General features: G+C 39.3%; 1 long non-coding RNA gene across 1 annotated transcript; it reads left to right on the forward strand.

Annotated features, from left to right (window-relative positions):
- Nucleotides 1-7,438: 7,438 nt before the first annotated feature.
- LOC119472078 lies at nucleotides 7,439-13,080 on the forward strand. Its single transcript, XR_005201190.1, has 3 exons — nucleotides 7,439-7,594; nucleotides 7,778-8,865; nucleotides 12,866-13,080. It is a non-coding gene; the product is annotated as an uncharacterized LOC119472078 (long non-coding RNA).
- Nucleotides 13,081-15,733: the final 2,653 nt, after the last annotated feature.

Here is a 15,733-nt window from a genome sequence, read left to right on the forward strand (position 1 = left end):
ACCACTGCACTCCAGCCTGGCACCTGGCAACAGAGCAAGACTCTGTCTCAAAAAAAAAAAAAAAAATACGTATATAGACTTACAACTCAGCGGAGAGGCTAGGATGTAGTAACCATCCAACAAATATTTATAGAATTAATTGAGAGTTCTCTCTAATCTCCAACCAGGGAAACTGACCTACATTTAGAAGAAACTCCTTCCCCCTCTTTCCTCAAATTTCCCTCTCAGAATTTTGGGAACAATATAGAGTAGTGACTGAACATATGGTCTCTGAAGTCAGTAGACCTCTTCTGAAATTCCATTTCAGCAATTGGCATAGTGTTGCAAGGAAGGAGGGCATACACAAAATGCAACCAGCGCATAGTAGAAGACCAGCGTTTACTAGTCTCATTCGATCTTGGAGCGCAAGGATGGCATACCTGGCTCCAGTCAAGAAAAGATCATTGTCCAGGCAGGACAGAAAGGAAACAAACTGTTCCTAGGTTGTCTCAGCTACTTTCTGCACCAGCTGATCAAAGTAATTAGAGCAGGTAAGAATTTAGTAAAGACAGGCAAAAAAATAGATCCTTCTTCCTTGCCAGGGATAGGATAGCATGTTACGAAAATATCACTTAAAACTCTGAGGACAGGCATTAGTCATCAGATCTCCAGTTACTGAAAGCATCTCAGGCTTGATGTAGGAAACTGGCTGTGAAATGGAAGGTCAGACAGAGGAGGACCTCTTCATCACTTAAGCTGCTGCTGGGCTCTTCTCTGCCACCAGCTGGGCTCATTTTATCAGTATCCAAGAAGAAAGGAACAGGAGCTATAACACACACATCAGTGCAGTGTAATGGAAAGAAAAGTAGATTCAGATCCTGGGTTTATCACTTACTAGCTATGAGGCTTTTTCAAGTTACTTAATCTCTGTGAATATCATTTTCCCAAAGATGAGCAAATTAGAGATGATGTAATACACATGCTATGTACTTGCTCACTGGTAACTTCGTCATTACTGTGCACCTGATTCTTTCAAATTAGAGATGCATAATCAAATCTAACTAAGCATAAACAAAATCAATTTCAGTTGAAAGATTCTGATTATTACTAGTTTGGAATATGGGCCTTCTGAGACTCTTTGTGCCTGGAACAAAATCTTATGAGTCAGTAAAGTTGGTTTCTTTCTATTCTGGATCTACTTGCCGTACCTCAAATCTCAGCTTAGAATTTTCTTGAGATTGTTTTTAGGGGCATGAGCTGAGGCATGGGAACACAGTAGTACTCACTTGCTCCTACTGTAGAGAAAATTGCTCAAGGGCACATGTCCCACTGATGGTGGATTAGTGATGCCATCTTCCTTCATGAAGGACAACGCTATTAATATCGCAATGACTCACACTGTGACTCTCCAGGCATTTGATGGATGGTAGAAATAAATGTAAAAGAATGTGGCGTATGGTAGAGAAGGACTCAGACCTAGATAGATTTTTTTTTGAGACGGAGTCTCAGTCTGTCGCCAGGCTGGAGTGCAGTGGCTCAATCTCAGCTCACTGCAACCTCTCCCTCCTGGGTTTAAGTGATTCTCCTGCCTCAGCCTCCTGAGCAGCAGGGACTACAGGTGTGCGACACCATGCCCAGCTAATTTTTGTATTTTTAGTAGAGACAGAGTTTCACCATGTTGGCCAGGATGGTCTCAATCTCTTTCCCTTGTGATCTGCCTGCCTCGGCCTCCCAAAGTGTTGGGATTACAAGTGTGAGTCACTGTACCTGGCCTACATAGAATATTTTAAATGGGCAGTAGCACCTTTAGCTTTGAGAGATGAGAAACATGGAGGTCACTGGTGGGCTTAACTAAGGCTAGGAGAGAGAGGTAAATTAGAGACAGAGTTAGAAAAGGAACAAGAAGAAAAAGAAGGAATGAGATCAATAAAGGAGAGACACATTAACAGAGAAAGAAAAAAAGTGACTTGAGGAAGAGGCAAGAAAAGAGTGATCTTATTTAGAATTGAAGCTCAAGCTATGGGGATGACCAATGAAAGACAATTAAATTTGTAAAATATACTCAGAGGTCAAACAGGTCCCAGAAAGAAGGTATTTAGGAACATCTAACTCAGTGGTGAGATGTTTTGGTGAATTTGACGAAATTCACGGACAAAAAAATGCATGTAAATTAGAACTTCTTTGTACAATTTTATGGAGTTTATAGATTTCCTAAAGCCAATCTGTGGATCCCCTCTTAGGAGATCTTGTTTTATGTGTTAATATACATCATTCTGAGACAGCAATAAATGTAGTTTCCTCAAGCAGATCTGAAAGTCAAAACAAAGAGCTTACTAATATTTTCTTGGGGTCTTCTCCACAGCATGAATGCCATTTTTCAAATCTAGCTGTGGTCATATTTAAATATTTAGTCAATTCAGGCATATTTTTTTAATTTCAGTTTTTTTTTTTGAAAGTTACTATTAGTAAATGGTCCAAGGGTTCTGGGCCAAACAAAAGAAGATTGTGACTTCGAAGAACAAAATTTACCTTCTGAGTGTCAGACTTTTTCAGGTCAAAAGGAAGAGGTGCATTGGAGTCTCCTCAAGTGACAAGGTTTGTTTTACGTATACACAACAAATTGAGGAGAATAGAAGTTTCATATGGTGTCATGAAGGAAAGGAAAGACAGTTGTTTAGGAACTGGGTCATCTGGGTTAGTGTAGGTTGAACCCCCTGATTTTCTAGTCCCCCCAGCAGCAGGAGTCTGTTATTTCCCCTCTCGGGCTTCCCTGTGGTGGTGCCTTTGATATCGTCTGTCATTCCCCCTGCTGCCGCCACCTCTTTCTCTTCAACAGATTCTGCCTGCTCAGCCTTTTGCTTTGCTGTTTTCTCCCTCCAAGTTTTTTTTGTATTCTTTTTCCCATTTTTAAGTGCTGACCTCTTTGAATGTATTCCAGATTGCCCATGAAAGCCGCTGATGGCTCCTTATTCACCATCACTTGTGATGGAGCCTTTCATGGTCATTCCACAGCAGCGGCTCCTGAGGCCTGTGTCCACCCTTGGCCAGTCTCTGTGACCAGTGTCACCATCATGTAGTCAGAGTCCTTCACAGCATCATAGTTTCTTCTCCAGTGTAATAGCTGTTGCACTTCATATGTTTACAAAGCTATACTCTCACATCCAGTGCATCGTCTGACCCTTGCAATAATCTTACAAGGATTATTATCACACTCACTTTACATACAAGGAAATGGAGAGTCAAGGGAGTTGGGGGGAAGGCGCTAAGTCACTCAGTTATTAAATGGGAGAGCAAACTCAAATCCAGGTCTTCTGATCCCGAAGTCTTTGTGGACACCAGTCAAGACAAGGGAAGTTGGGGGCAAGGCAGGAGAGATGTGAAAACTGGTATTGAGATAAAATGACTATTTCATGCACACCAAAACATTAGTGTGCATGCGTGTGTGTACTACCATTTTGGTTGAGACCAGCTCTGGGGGGTGCTCTAGAGAAAGAGAAAGGGTAACAGAGAGGCAGCTGCAGCAAGTTCTCCAGGTACTGGGTACAGGTGCCAGGGCATGTGTTCTCTCACCCGTGTGTCCTTGATCTAGAGATCAGCAACAGCAGAGGAAAAGGATAATAACCTCAGGAATATGTGCAGAAGGACCTGCAAAGGGTCATCTGAGCTGCAAAGCTTCTTTCTCCCCAGTGCCATTTAGGAATGTGCTGTGCATTGAGAGCCACTTCTGGCCTGTCCTGGTGGTGAGTGAGATCATTTGACTTCCTCAATGCCTTTTGGAGGGCTTGAATGCTATGTATCCCTTTTCCTAACTTCTTTATTTTCTGCTGTGGACTCATTATCATCATGCCTCTGGCTGACTCAGGCACTGCTTGTGAAACACTCTAAGTTGCCTTCCACTCTTCAGTCAAAAAAGGGGCAGCATGGGACTTCTGTATGGTGATTACTCTCATGATCTGATGTATTAATGATTCTCAAAGCTTGATAGGTGTAAGAGTCATTCAGGGAGTTTGTTAAATTGTAGGTTTTCAGTCCTGTCTGTCAGATATTCTGAGTCAGAGCTTTGAAATGGGGCTCGGGAAGATATGCATTTCAATAAAGTATCTCACGATATATTTATGCAAATGATTTTTGGATTATGCAAGAGAAACATTGTAATTTGGATGAATCTTGGTTTATTTTCACTAAGTAGAATAATAAGATTTACTTCATCAGACTGCAAACAAATCCCTTGAGTGCCAAAACCATGCATATATCTTCTACCATAATTCTTAGCACATTGCCTGGCATAGGGTGGGTTAAATTCAGTTACCCACAACTCTCAGAACCTCTTTGTTAGTCTGAGCTAGGGGATTGCAGAAGACTTGGCTCTAAGTCTCTGGGGCTGAAGAAGACATTAGGGTACACAGCCGGGGGAGCTGTGACATGTGCTGAGGAAGTGATATGAGTTTTCAGAACATCAAATTCTGCCTATGCTGTTAACATTTTTATATGAACCTTTAATGTCTTTTCTCTGGAAGCAATTTAAGTCTTAATGTTTTGCATCTTCTACTTTGAATAGGCTCTCAAATAAGGGTTCCCCAAACTTTACTTCATTTTTCAATGTTCTTAGCAATCCTATCTAGAGAATTCACATTCTTTATGGTTTATACCAAGCCTCAGTGTTTTATGTGTCAGATATGAGGTAAAAGGTTGAACTTTTTGGCAAAAGCATTAGCTAAGTTCATGATGTGCTCTGAGCAGACTCAATGATTGGTGGAAAAGTACATTTGAGTGCCCCTGATGCCCATGGAGAAATGCCATACAGTGACAGGTACTTTGAGAGTAATGCCAATCTAGTGCCAATAGCCAGGACCTGTCTAAACATCATGGAAAATGTAACTCTTTGACAAACCAATAGTCATCCATAACTTCCTGAATTACGCCCAGGAAGGACATGTTCGATACTCCACACACCATCTTCAGAGATGTTCCAGAGGAAATCAAGCAATTTTAGCCAAGTCTCTAGGCAACCTCAGAGGTTTATCACTTTATAGAGCCAGGAGCAGGGACTCAGGAGTAGATTTGATGTATCTTTTCTTTCAGAAGAGGACAGACTAAATCAGCAAACCATTGGTCCAAAATAAAATTTAATCTATGACAGTGTTCCATCATCTGGCATCACATAAAATGTTATTAATATGAATCCTTGAGAAGCAATTGTTGTTTTTTTTACCAAAGCAAATGAAGAAGTTAACATTGGAGTCCTTCATATTGGAAAGGATTTGCTGAACATCTGCTGAGAGACAGTTCTGTTGAGATTCACTCTTCTTTTAATTCCTTACCTATTAAGTGCATTTGCAAATGAGTGGGATCCTTACTCCTTGAAATGTCAGCAGCACCTGCTGTACCTTAATTTTTTCAATTAAAGAATGTAGACTGTGACCTACCGTAGGAAGAACCATCTGGCTCAGTGTTGTTTTTGTTGGTTTCCAGGTTATCCCATGCGACAACGTATGGGAAGTGGGGGATTCTTAAAGCTTCTTTAGATTTTATCCTCACAGTTAAAAATAGGCGATTTGAAGAGGAATAAAATGGTTCTCAATTATCCTCAGTAGCCTGCTCTGATAGCTGACCTTTTATGCTTGGTGAAATGATCTTTCAACTGAGTATAAGTCTATCTAATTTAGGGGAAGATTTTTGGATGACTAGTACTCAAATGTTCGCCTTCTTGGAGGCTTCCCTTAAATAATTTATGTATCATTTGACTGGTCAAGTCTTGGTTAATGGACAGACACATTCAAGGCTTCAATCCTATCATGCTTATTTCCAATGTTGCAGCCTCTCCTTTCATCATTTATAACTTCCCTGAGCAAATATATCTCATGTTCCCCAAGAAGCCGTTCTGACATCCTCCATGCCTCCTGTTTTTGTTTTAGCTGTTATGAATAAGGGTTTCGGAATCTATTCCAATATACTTTTCCAAATGTTTTTTTCTAACTATTGGTGGTTGTTCTAGCTTATGCCTATGAGACATCCCTGTGGAGTTGTAGGAAGGGCAGGTGGAGTCTCTGAGTTCAAGGGGGAGATCTGGGCTGGCGATATTCATTACAAAAAGAAGTTGATGACTAAGTAGATGAGGTGCTATTACTACTCCCTCCTTGGAGTGCGCTCCTTATTTGGCTTCTATGACACCATTCTTTCTCATGTCTTCTCTTGCACCTTCTTTCCATTTTTCTTGGCAGGCTCCTCTTCCCCATCAGCCTCTTTTATGTTATATTCCATAGGGTCTTTTCTTCTGTATTTATCTCACTCTTCTCACTCTCACTTGGGATCTCACCCATGTTTATGCTTTTTACCATCATTTAATGCACCATCACATGATACTGTAATTATTTGTTTACTTGTCTCTTTTCCCACTCAACTGTGAGCTCTTTAAGGGCAAGGACTATATCTAGATCCTTAGCACTTACCATAGCACCTAACTATAGTAGGTGTTTCATAAATATTTGGTGAATAAATAAATGCATTTATTTATTTATTCCTTTGTTCCAGAACAATAATTAAAACCCATCCATGCCTGCTATTGCAAGAACCAGAAGTGGTAATGATGAACAAGAGAAGGAGGGTATCTTCCCATGATGACCAGTTAGTTACTTAGACCAATTCACAAGGCTTCTGTTACTCAAAACAGGGCACTAATTGCATTATCATTATTTAAACTCCCTCTCATGCGGTACGTAACATGGATGCCATGGGAAAATGTACTTAGAGTTCCAAGCAACCGACTTAGACACCTTTGCTAAATAAGCTTTTCTTAATTAGGTCTATTACTAGTCCTGCTCTTGGTGCTTGTTGATTTAACTACATTTCCATTCTTTGATTTGGGTTCTTTGTCCCTAATCCACATAAAATAACAGATCATGGGTCAAATGTAGAAGACAGTATGCCAAAATGTAAAAGGACATCATGATGAAAAACACAAGACCTGACGCACAGTTGCCCAAAATAAACCCGAACAGAAGCACTGAATAGGAGGGAGTACATGCAAAGGAGGGGAAAAAAGGAGTGTTTGCTGAAAACAAATTCTTACCCTCTCTGAACTGATTATAGAAAAACAACAGAGATGGTCAAAGTGCGTGTTGGAGAAGTAGATTAAAAAATGAAAATAAATGTCGGTGGAGCCATGACCATTTTCTTGATTCTAGGGAATTGTCTGTTTTATGGTTTTTGACGACTTCTTGCATGAAGAAACTTTAGGAAAGGTCATTTAACTGTAATTAGCTTCTTAGCTAAATTAAGTATACTTTCTTTTTAGTTGGACTCAGAAAACTGGGCCAAGGTGGAAACCTATCCTCTCTTGGGGAAACCCCACTTGCTTTTGTTAGAAGCTCTGAAAATCTTTCAGATCAATTGTTCCCTCTGGGTGTCTGGTATCTTCCAGGGAAACTGGTTCATTTTTCTGAGTGTTATCTGGGGCCAGTTGCTGGGTGCCCTCAGAGACAGAGTACATCCATTGCCTGCTCTTCAAAGTATTAGGATAGTGTGTGGTGCAGGGAATGTGGGGGGTGGAGGTTTTTATCCTCCCTGACAGCCAGATGCAAGAGGGTCAAGAAAAATCTACTTCTAAATTTGAAAGGTGAGTATTAAATTTTACGCCAATGATCTGTTTATAATAATCTAAGGCAGCTTCTGTCTGGGTTAGCTCTGTACAGAGCCACGGAAAAGGTCAAACTATTTCATTTTCTATTTTCTAAATAGATAGAGAGGGCTTTTCTTACACTGTTTGACCAAGGTGCTTTCCCTTCTCCCCACCTCGCAGAAGGAGGTTCAGATGTGTTGCTTGTCAGATGCAGGAAGACACTTTCTACCTCAGACTGATGCCCCAATATTGAGCTGCCCCAGAAAAAGGGAGGTGATTGAGATGTTGAAGGTTAAAAGGAGGAGAAGGATAAAGAGACTGCATGAAGATGCATTGTGGCAGGCCTAATAGTCATATCCACACATCTGAGGGATTATGATAAAGAAGAGCAGGAATCAAGTTATTTTATATTCCTCCAAAGAACAGGACTGTGGAAGTAGCAAGGGACAGATATTGGCACAGTACGAGAAACTGTCCTATCAGGAGAATTGCCAAGTATCCAGTAGGCTTCTTGAAGTAGCAAACTTTTGTCTCCATGTGTGTTTAAGCAGAGATAGGACAAGTGCCTGCAGGTTGGAGTTGGGGAGGGAAGCCTCAAGGAGTCTAAGCATTCTGCCTTTTTGTCTTGCTTTCTTTACATTTCTTTTCTGTGCGTTGGGAATAATTGCTTTCATCTACTTGGTAGGAGCTAGGAAGGAGTCAGGGAAAGCTTTCTGCATGCTTTGAGCTTTGATGGTTAAAATTGCATTGCAAACTAGATTGCTACAACTCGGGGGTGCTCTTCTGGGCTTCTTGTTGCCAATTTTAGCAAGTATTATTTCTGAATCATTGTGTGCTCTCCTAGCATCTGTCCTCTAAGGATGCTACTTTTCAGTTATCTCTGAAGGTGGCCTAAGGGGACACTTTCTTTACTTTTTAAGTGTCTGTGCCACCTTTTTCTTGGATGCCCCTTTCCTGTTTCCTGGGGATGCTGAGAATGTGTTGGACAAGTATGAATAAATGAAGCAGAGTCAGCTTAGAAATAAACATTCCTTCCCTGTCAGGGAAAAAAGCGTTTGTCTAGTCTGTCTAGATTTTAAAGTGTGATCCTTAGTGGCATCCTGCCATCCTCTGTGTGCTGGTGTGGAGTGAACCGTGCCCCCTGCCCTGCGGCACACGCTGTTCTTCCTGGAAGGCTGAGCACAGGCAGAGATTGTGGTGGCTACTTGCATGCCAAGGACCAAGACACACCTCTTCTCAAACACTGCCTGCTCTCCTCTGGAGTTCAGGTAAGTCCACAAGCCTGCCCCTGAGCTCACCCTACTTAGTGCTTAGTGAGAGTTGTAATTCCTTTGAACAGTTCCAAAGTTTTTCTATAATATGGAAAGACTCTCATTTCCCATTTAGGTCCTTCAATTAGTGGAGGTCAATATAGGTCTTTAAACCTGGGTGAGATGGTTCTGGTTCCTATGTAACAACGCCTTCCAGCTGGCCAGCTTACCCTGTACCGTGGATGCCTGGTCCCTAGCTGAGGCCAACAAATAGATAGCCAATGGATAGACAGATTTAGCCCATCATCATGTCTATCCCATCCTGCTGCTTTGGGTTCCAACCCTACTCTAAGCAGACATAGAAAGACTTGAGTCTGTGATGTAGCCCTCAAGAAAGAGGTGATCTAAGTGTCGTCTCTAATTATAGGCACTGACAATATAAGTGACTTCCCTTATTATTTTTTATTATCTTTCTCTTTCTCTCATACTTACTCAAATGCGCATACGTAGAGCAGACTATACCCTCACTCAGCTCCCCAAGTCTTTGTTTCTCCCTTGCCCAATTTTCTTTTATTCCTAGCAAATAATGGCATTAATGAGGAAAGCCACCAACTTCACATAGTCTGATTTTAAAGAACTATGGCTGATGTACTTCAGTGAATTGTTGGCTTGATGTTTCTCTTTGACATTTACAAAGGCAGGTCCCATGGCATGAGAGGCAGGTTGGGTAGGATGCAGAAGACATTGGGGAATGGAAGACATTTGCGGGTGAAGATCAAGAGCTTGCTTTCTGGAAAGAAGGCTCGGTGGTGAAGAGGGATGGTTGTAACAAGGGAAGGGTCAGCTAAGTAGTTTTATTTCAGACTGGAATGCGATTACAAAGTTATACCAGGGGAAGCCAAGACAAAGAGTTATTACTAATTTTCTAATTCCTACCTCTACAAAAGTTTCTATTATTTCTTTACTTTTGTTTATTTTTCCCAGCTTTCATTCTACCCCAAAACAACACCAAAGAAGCCTCTATAACTTTTAACTATTTAAATAATGGCATGTTAACAATACTGTTTATCGGTCACTTATTATATGACAGGAAATGTACCATGCACACCTATTATCTCATTAAAATAATCTACATATATGGTGTATATAATTGTCACCTTCAAATTACAGATGATAATAAAGAGAGATTTGAAGACCTTAAATGACTTTTCCAAGGTCATGCTCTTAGTTAGTGGCAGAACAGAATTGGATACTTTGATCTTTTAAATTTCAGGCCAACACTTCTTCCGTTACCTTTTGGCTGTTCTCAATCTTTCTAGGCACATAGGAAATGGTGGTGGCATTGAAAAGTTCTCTAATGTAAGAAGACACTGTAGAAGACTGATCAATCAGAATTCCTCAATGGAAAAGGAGAGATTTAATGCACAACAAATATTGTCATGACAAAAATAACACCTTAGACCAATACATTCATTTATATAACAATATTTATTGAAAATGGAAAGGGCATTATTCAAGGAGCTAGAGATGCATTGGGAAAAAAGAGACAATAGATAATTCCTCTGCCCTCATGAAACTTATATTCTACTCAGAGAATATAGTTAATAAAGAATTAAAAATTGTTAAGTGTGGTGCAAAGAATTAAAATCAGCCAGTGAGATAGAATCTTAACGTTATCAGATCTTAATGTTATCCTAATCTTAACATTATGAGATTTCAAGATTTACTAGAAGGCTTCAGTAATCAAGATAGGGTTGTAATTTATAATAAATCTTGAAATCTGATAATATTAAGTTCCCAAACTGTTTTTTTTTTAATTTTTTTGGGATATTTATGGAATCAGGTCCCATGGAAATGTGCATATAATGCTTATATACACACATATGAAAGACATAGGTCAAAGGAACAGGAGAGAGTCAAGGAATAGACCCACATATATATAGCCAAGTGATCTTTTTTGTGTCATTTTTAGATTATTTATAATGCACAGAGCCATTGCTTCCTAAGTTGACCAATGTACTTTCATTTGTTGTTCTGTGATTAGTTCTATGACAGCAATAGTGTCACTATACTTTTTCCCTTTTCATACAATGCTTGGAAGGCTTTGCACCTTTATAATAGATTTTGTGTAGAAAAGGACATAGGTAAATATGAGTATTACAATGTAAGCATACAAAAATAGTGGCATTGAAACATTTCTAATGTTTTTCAATATTAGAAAAATCTAAGACTAAAATGTATTTATTTTAAACATGAGACATAAAGTAAATTAAATTCTGAGCAATAATAATGTTATAAACAAAAATTGATGGTTGTTCACCAGTTGATTCTTGATAAAAGTGCCAAAGCAATTCAATGGAGAAAGGATAATCTTTATAACAAATGATGTAAAAACAATTGATATCCACGTGCAAAAAATACCTCAAATCTTACCTCATACCATGTATACAAATTAACTTGATACAGATCACCATAAACACAAATCTAAGAGTGAAAACTGTAAAACTTTTGGAAGAAAAATTAGAAAAAAATTCTCAGTGACCTTGGGTTAGGCCAAGGAGGCTGGAGCCCAGTCAGTGAGGAGTGAGGAACCAGTTATGATAGAGAAGTGGACAGGGCTGATCATGTTCAGGTCTAATTCATTTGTCAAGAATGTTTTGTAAAGTCATTGAATACCTCTAGAAGGAGGTACATGGTGTTTGGTTATCTCTTGGTTTATGTTTTGCAATGGTCATCTTGGCTGTCATTTGGAGAACAGTTCCTAGTGAGGGCCAAGTGTAAAGAGGGGGTTAGACAAGGAGGCTTGTCACTGTTAGGAGGCTGGGATGAGAGCTACTGGGGCTTTGTATCAGTGTGATATCAGTAGAGATGGAAAGAAGTGAACAGATGGAGGATATGTAACTGTCACTTTATGATTTGCAAAAGACTTTCAGCTACATTATCTCTTTTGGTTTTATAACAATCCTTGTGAGGTAGTAAAGACATAATTCCCATTTTGCATATAAGGGCATTATTCTCTGAAAATGTAGATTTGTTTCTATCCATACAGCTAGTAAATGGAAGGACTGTGTGGGAAAACTCAGTCTTCTTGATACAGTAGAGATGTTGCTTTTTCCCTACCAAATTGCCTCCCCTGGAGCCAGAAGAAATCCCACACATAAACATCATCTCCATAGCTAAATACAGTCACACTTTTTGGCTCTATTTTGGGTTAATTTACCTCGTACTGACAACTTTGACTCTCAAACACTTTAACAGTTATTTCAGGCATCTATTTCTGCTCAAAGATGCACTGCTGCTATTTTTGTAAGCCAGATGATGCAGAGAATAGGTAATGTGATAGGGAACCTTTTACCCGTCATAAATCACTGACTCACATCAAACCAGATTACCAGGGATCCATATATGTTCTGCCTAATGACATCTGTAAAGATGACAGCACATAATCATATTCCTCTTTGATGTTTTAATAGTATTTACACAAAATAAAAACTATTTATACAAAGATATAGTATTAGATATTTTACGGATGTTATCTCCACTATTTTTTTTTTTTTTTGCAGTAACACTGATAGGCTCAAGGAGGTTAATTTTCCCAAATACCCAGAAAGCGCTTTGTTTGAATGTTTGAATCCAAGTCTCTAAGGCCAAAGGCCAAGTTCTTTCCACCATAATACTGTTTATTGGAAGAAAGAGTAAAACCATTATGTACTTTCCTCCTTGGCAGTTAGTATTTCCAACCCAGCCAACACTAGCTGTGGGAAGTAGGCATGATTCCCCATAAATGTATACTTTAGTTAAGAATTTATAACTCAGAAGCACCACAAAATACAGTTCTTAGACTTTCTTCTAGGTCATGCCGACAGCAAGAATCTTTGATCTTCTGCAGGTGTGACACCTGTTTATTGTTTTATTTTATATAACCCTAGCACTCCCTCTCCCTACAAATACTATAGAAACAACTCTGCTATTCAGTGTAAGTGAATTAAAATTAAATTTTGCCATTTGTTCTTTTTAGGGATTTTTGCAAATGCCCTGGAAATTTGCAAGAACAGTGATCTGTTGACATCAGATCTACAGCCTGTAGCATTGTCAGCTGACAACTTTCCAAAGAATATACGGAGTAATCAGTGCAAACTTTGTGGAAGTTTGGTTGATAAAAACCAAGAGCAATATTTAATCTATATTCAGCTGGTTTGGAATGTTGACAACATAAGTTAAATATAAATTATTACCAAATATAAGCCTCTTTGGGGGATTTTGCTTATTTTCATTATCAAATAATGGCAATCAGTTTAGTTTTGCTGGCCAGTGACTAACCCTAAACCTCTCAACCTAGCTGGCAGTAGGATGTCAGGAGCTAGATGGCACTATGGTGTAATTCTCTGAGTCGCCCAATTATAAAGAGTTTGTCTGATTGTGATGATAGAGGTTTCTGGAATGAGAAATTCAGCTCTGTTTTGCTTGTGTCTTCTCTAAATGCAATTTGGTACAACATAAAACAGAGCATTCTCTTCTGTCTTGCTCACCCCCTCCTGCTCTTGATTTCTTTTTGATAAGCTCATGTGTGTGACATGCACAAACACACACACACACCCTGTTGAGAATTATTTTTTAAAAATCAACAATTAAGAGTCTTTCAGACAAAAGGTGACATACACACCTTCTAACTCATGTCCCTGATTCAGGAGTTTTCCCCCTAGTGACAAAGGTGCTATTTATAGGTCATACTCAAGCTGAGGCCAGAGCCTACTATGTGAATAGCTTGTAATGTGGCAAGAAGGACAATGATTGTTAAAGCTGATCATATGAATTGGGGCATTCTTGTTACACCCTACTAAAACAGGGTGGAGAAGCCAGGGGGAGAAAGCACTCGGGGCACACGATACTGCTCTAAGAATGTAATTCTCTGCAAGCCTAGTTGCTGAAATTCCCTGCTGTAACCTGAAACCAGTTTTATCTAAGGGCTGCTGAAACAACCCCTTGTGTTTTACCTACTGCCTTCACTCACCAACCAAATCTTGCCAACTCTCCCAGACCTTACTAGGGCCAGTGAGCTTTCTCAAAGGACAACATGTAATGTTTCCTTTTTTGAAAAATGAAACCTTTAACTTCTTCATTATTGGGACATATTGAAGACAGTCTGCATGCATGGCCTGAATTACCATTGTTTCCTCCCCACAAAAGGGGTTAATTTCAGAGATTAACCTCTCTATTTCATTTGACTTTGACAATACTTTGGAATTGAAAGAAGACATTAGCAGTTTCTCAGTTCAACTTCCCACCACAGGATGTTTGAAGTTCATCTCATTAATATTGAACAACATTTTATTTCCCGATATTTGAGTCTATTTGCAGAAGTTTAGGAAGGCTCGGAAGAAGTTTCTGGTGTAGGAAGGCTGAAAATGGTAGCCATGCCATGACTGTGCATTCTTATACGATAGAGCAAGACAGGATGAAACTGAAGGGCCAGGAGATTAACAAGGTGGTACCTTCCTAGTGTGTCCTTCTATGTCACATGGCATCCTGTAGGGGGAGTTAAGCCACTCAACAGCTGTAGCTGTAGCATTTAAGGCAATGAGATCTTTTGCTTCTCACAACCCTTCCTTCTTTACCCTCCCTCCGTAGCTTTCCAGCTGCCAGAAATGTTATAAATACTTCATTTGCCCTTGATACAAGAAGAACAGACTATCCAGAGCACAGGAAAGAGAAAGACCATGATGGAAGAGATGATTGTGTACATGTTAGAAGGCCTCTAGAAAAATTTCCCTTCCCCCGATATTTCCTCTTCAAACTGTTTCAGGATCATAGACACCATTCTCAGAGAAAAAGTATATTTCTGAATTGAGGCTAGTTTTATTTAGTATACAGGAGCTTGTCAAAATGCACATCTTTGGTCACATAGTATGAGCAGGTTTCCTGCAAAAAATTTAAAAGAAAATGAGAAAATAAAAAGAGGTAAGCTATTGGATTGCTGAGAACAGTGTTCTAAAAAATAAGTGGGATTCAGTTTCCATATAGTTGTGCAGTTTTGAGTGAGTTTCTTAATCCTGAGTTCTAATTTGATTGCACTGTGGTCTGAGAGACTGTTTGTTATTATTTCCGTTCTTTCTCCTGAATGACGACTGAATAAACAATGAAATGAAGGCAGAAATAAAGATGTTCTTCGAAACCAATGAGAATGAAGACACAACATACCAAAATCTCCGGGACACATTTAAAGCAGTGTCTAGAGGGAAATTTATAGCAATAAATGCCCACATGAGAAGAGAGGAAAGATCTAAAATCAACATTCTATTGTCAAAATTGAAAGAGCTGGAGAAAAAAAAAAAAAAAACCTCAAAAGCTAGCAGAAGACAAGAAATAACTAAGATCAGAGCAGAATTGAAGGATATAGAGAGACAAAAAATCCTTAAAAAATCAATAAATCCAGGATCTGGTTTTTTGAAAACCGCTAGCCAGACTAATAAAAAAGAAAAGAGAGAAGAATCAAATAGATGCAATAAAAAATGATAAAGGGGTTATCAACACCGATTCCACAGAAATGCAAACTACCACCAGAAATTACTACAGATGACTCCACGCACATAAACCAGTAAATCTGGAAGCAATGGATAAATTCCTGGACACTTGCACCCTACCAAGACTAAACCAGGAAGAAGTTGAAACCCTGAATAGACCAATAATAACGTCTGAAGTTGAGGCAGCAATGAATAGCCTACCGACTAAAAAAAGTCCAGGTCCAGGTGGGTTCACAGCAGAATTCTACCAGACGTACAAAGAGGAGCTGGTACCATCCCTTCTGAAACTATTTCAAACACAACAAAAAGAGGGAATCCAAACTCATTTTACAAGACCAACATCATCCTGATACCAAAAACTGACA

Source organism: Cebus imitator, unplaced genomic scaffold (assembly GCF_001604975.1).
Source record: "Cebus imitator isolate Cc_AM_T3 unplaced genomic scaffold, Cebus_imitator-1.0 Scaffold84, whole genome shotgun sequence".
Classification (NCBI taxonomy): Eukaryota; Metazoa; Chordata; class Mammalia; order Primates; family Cebidae; genus Cebus; species Cebus imitator.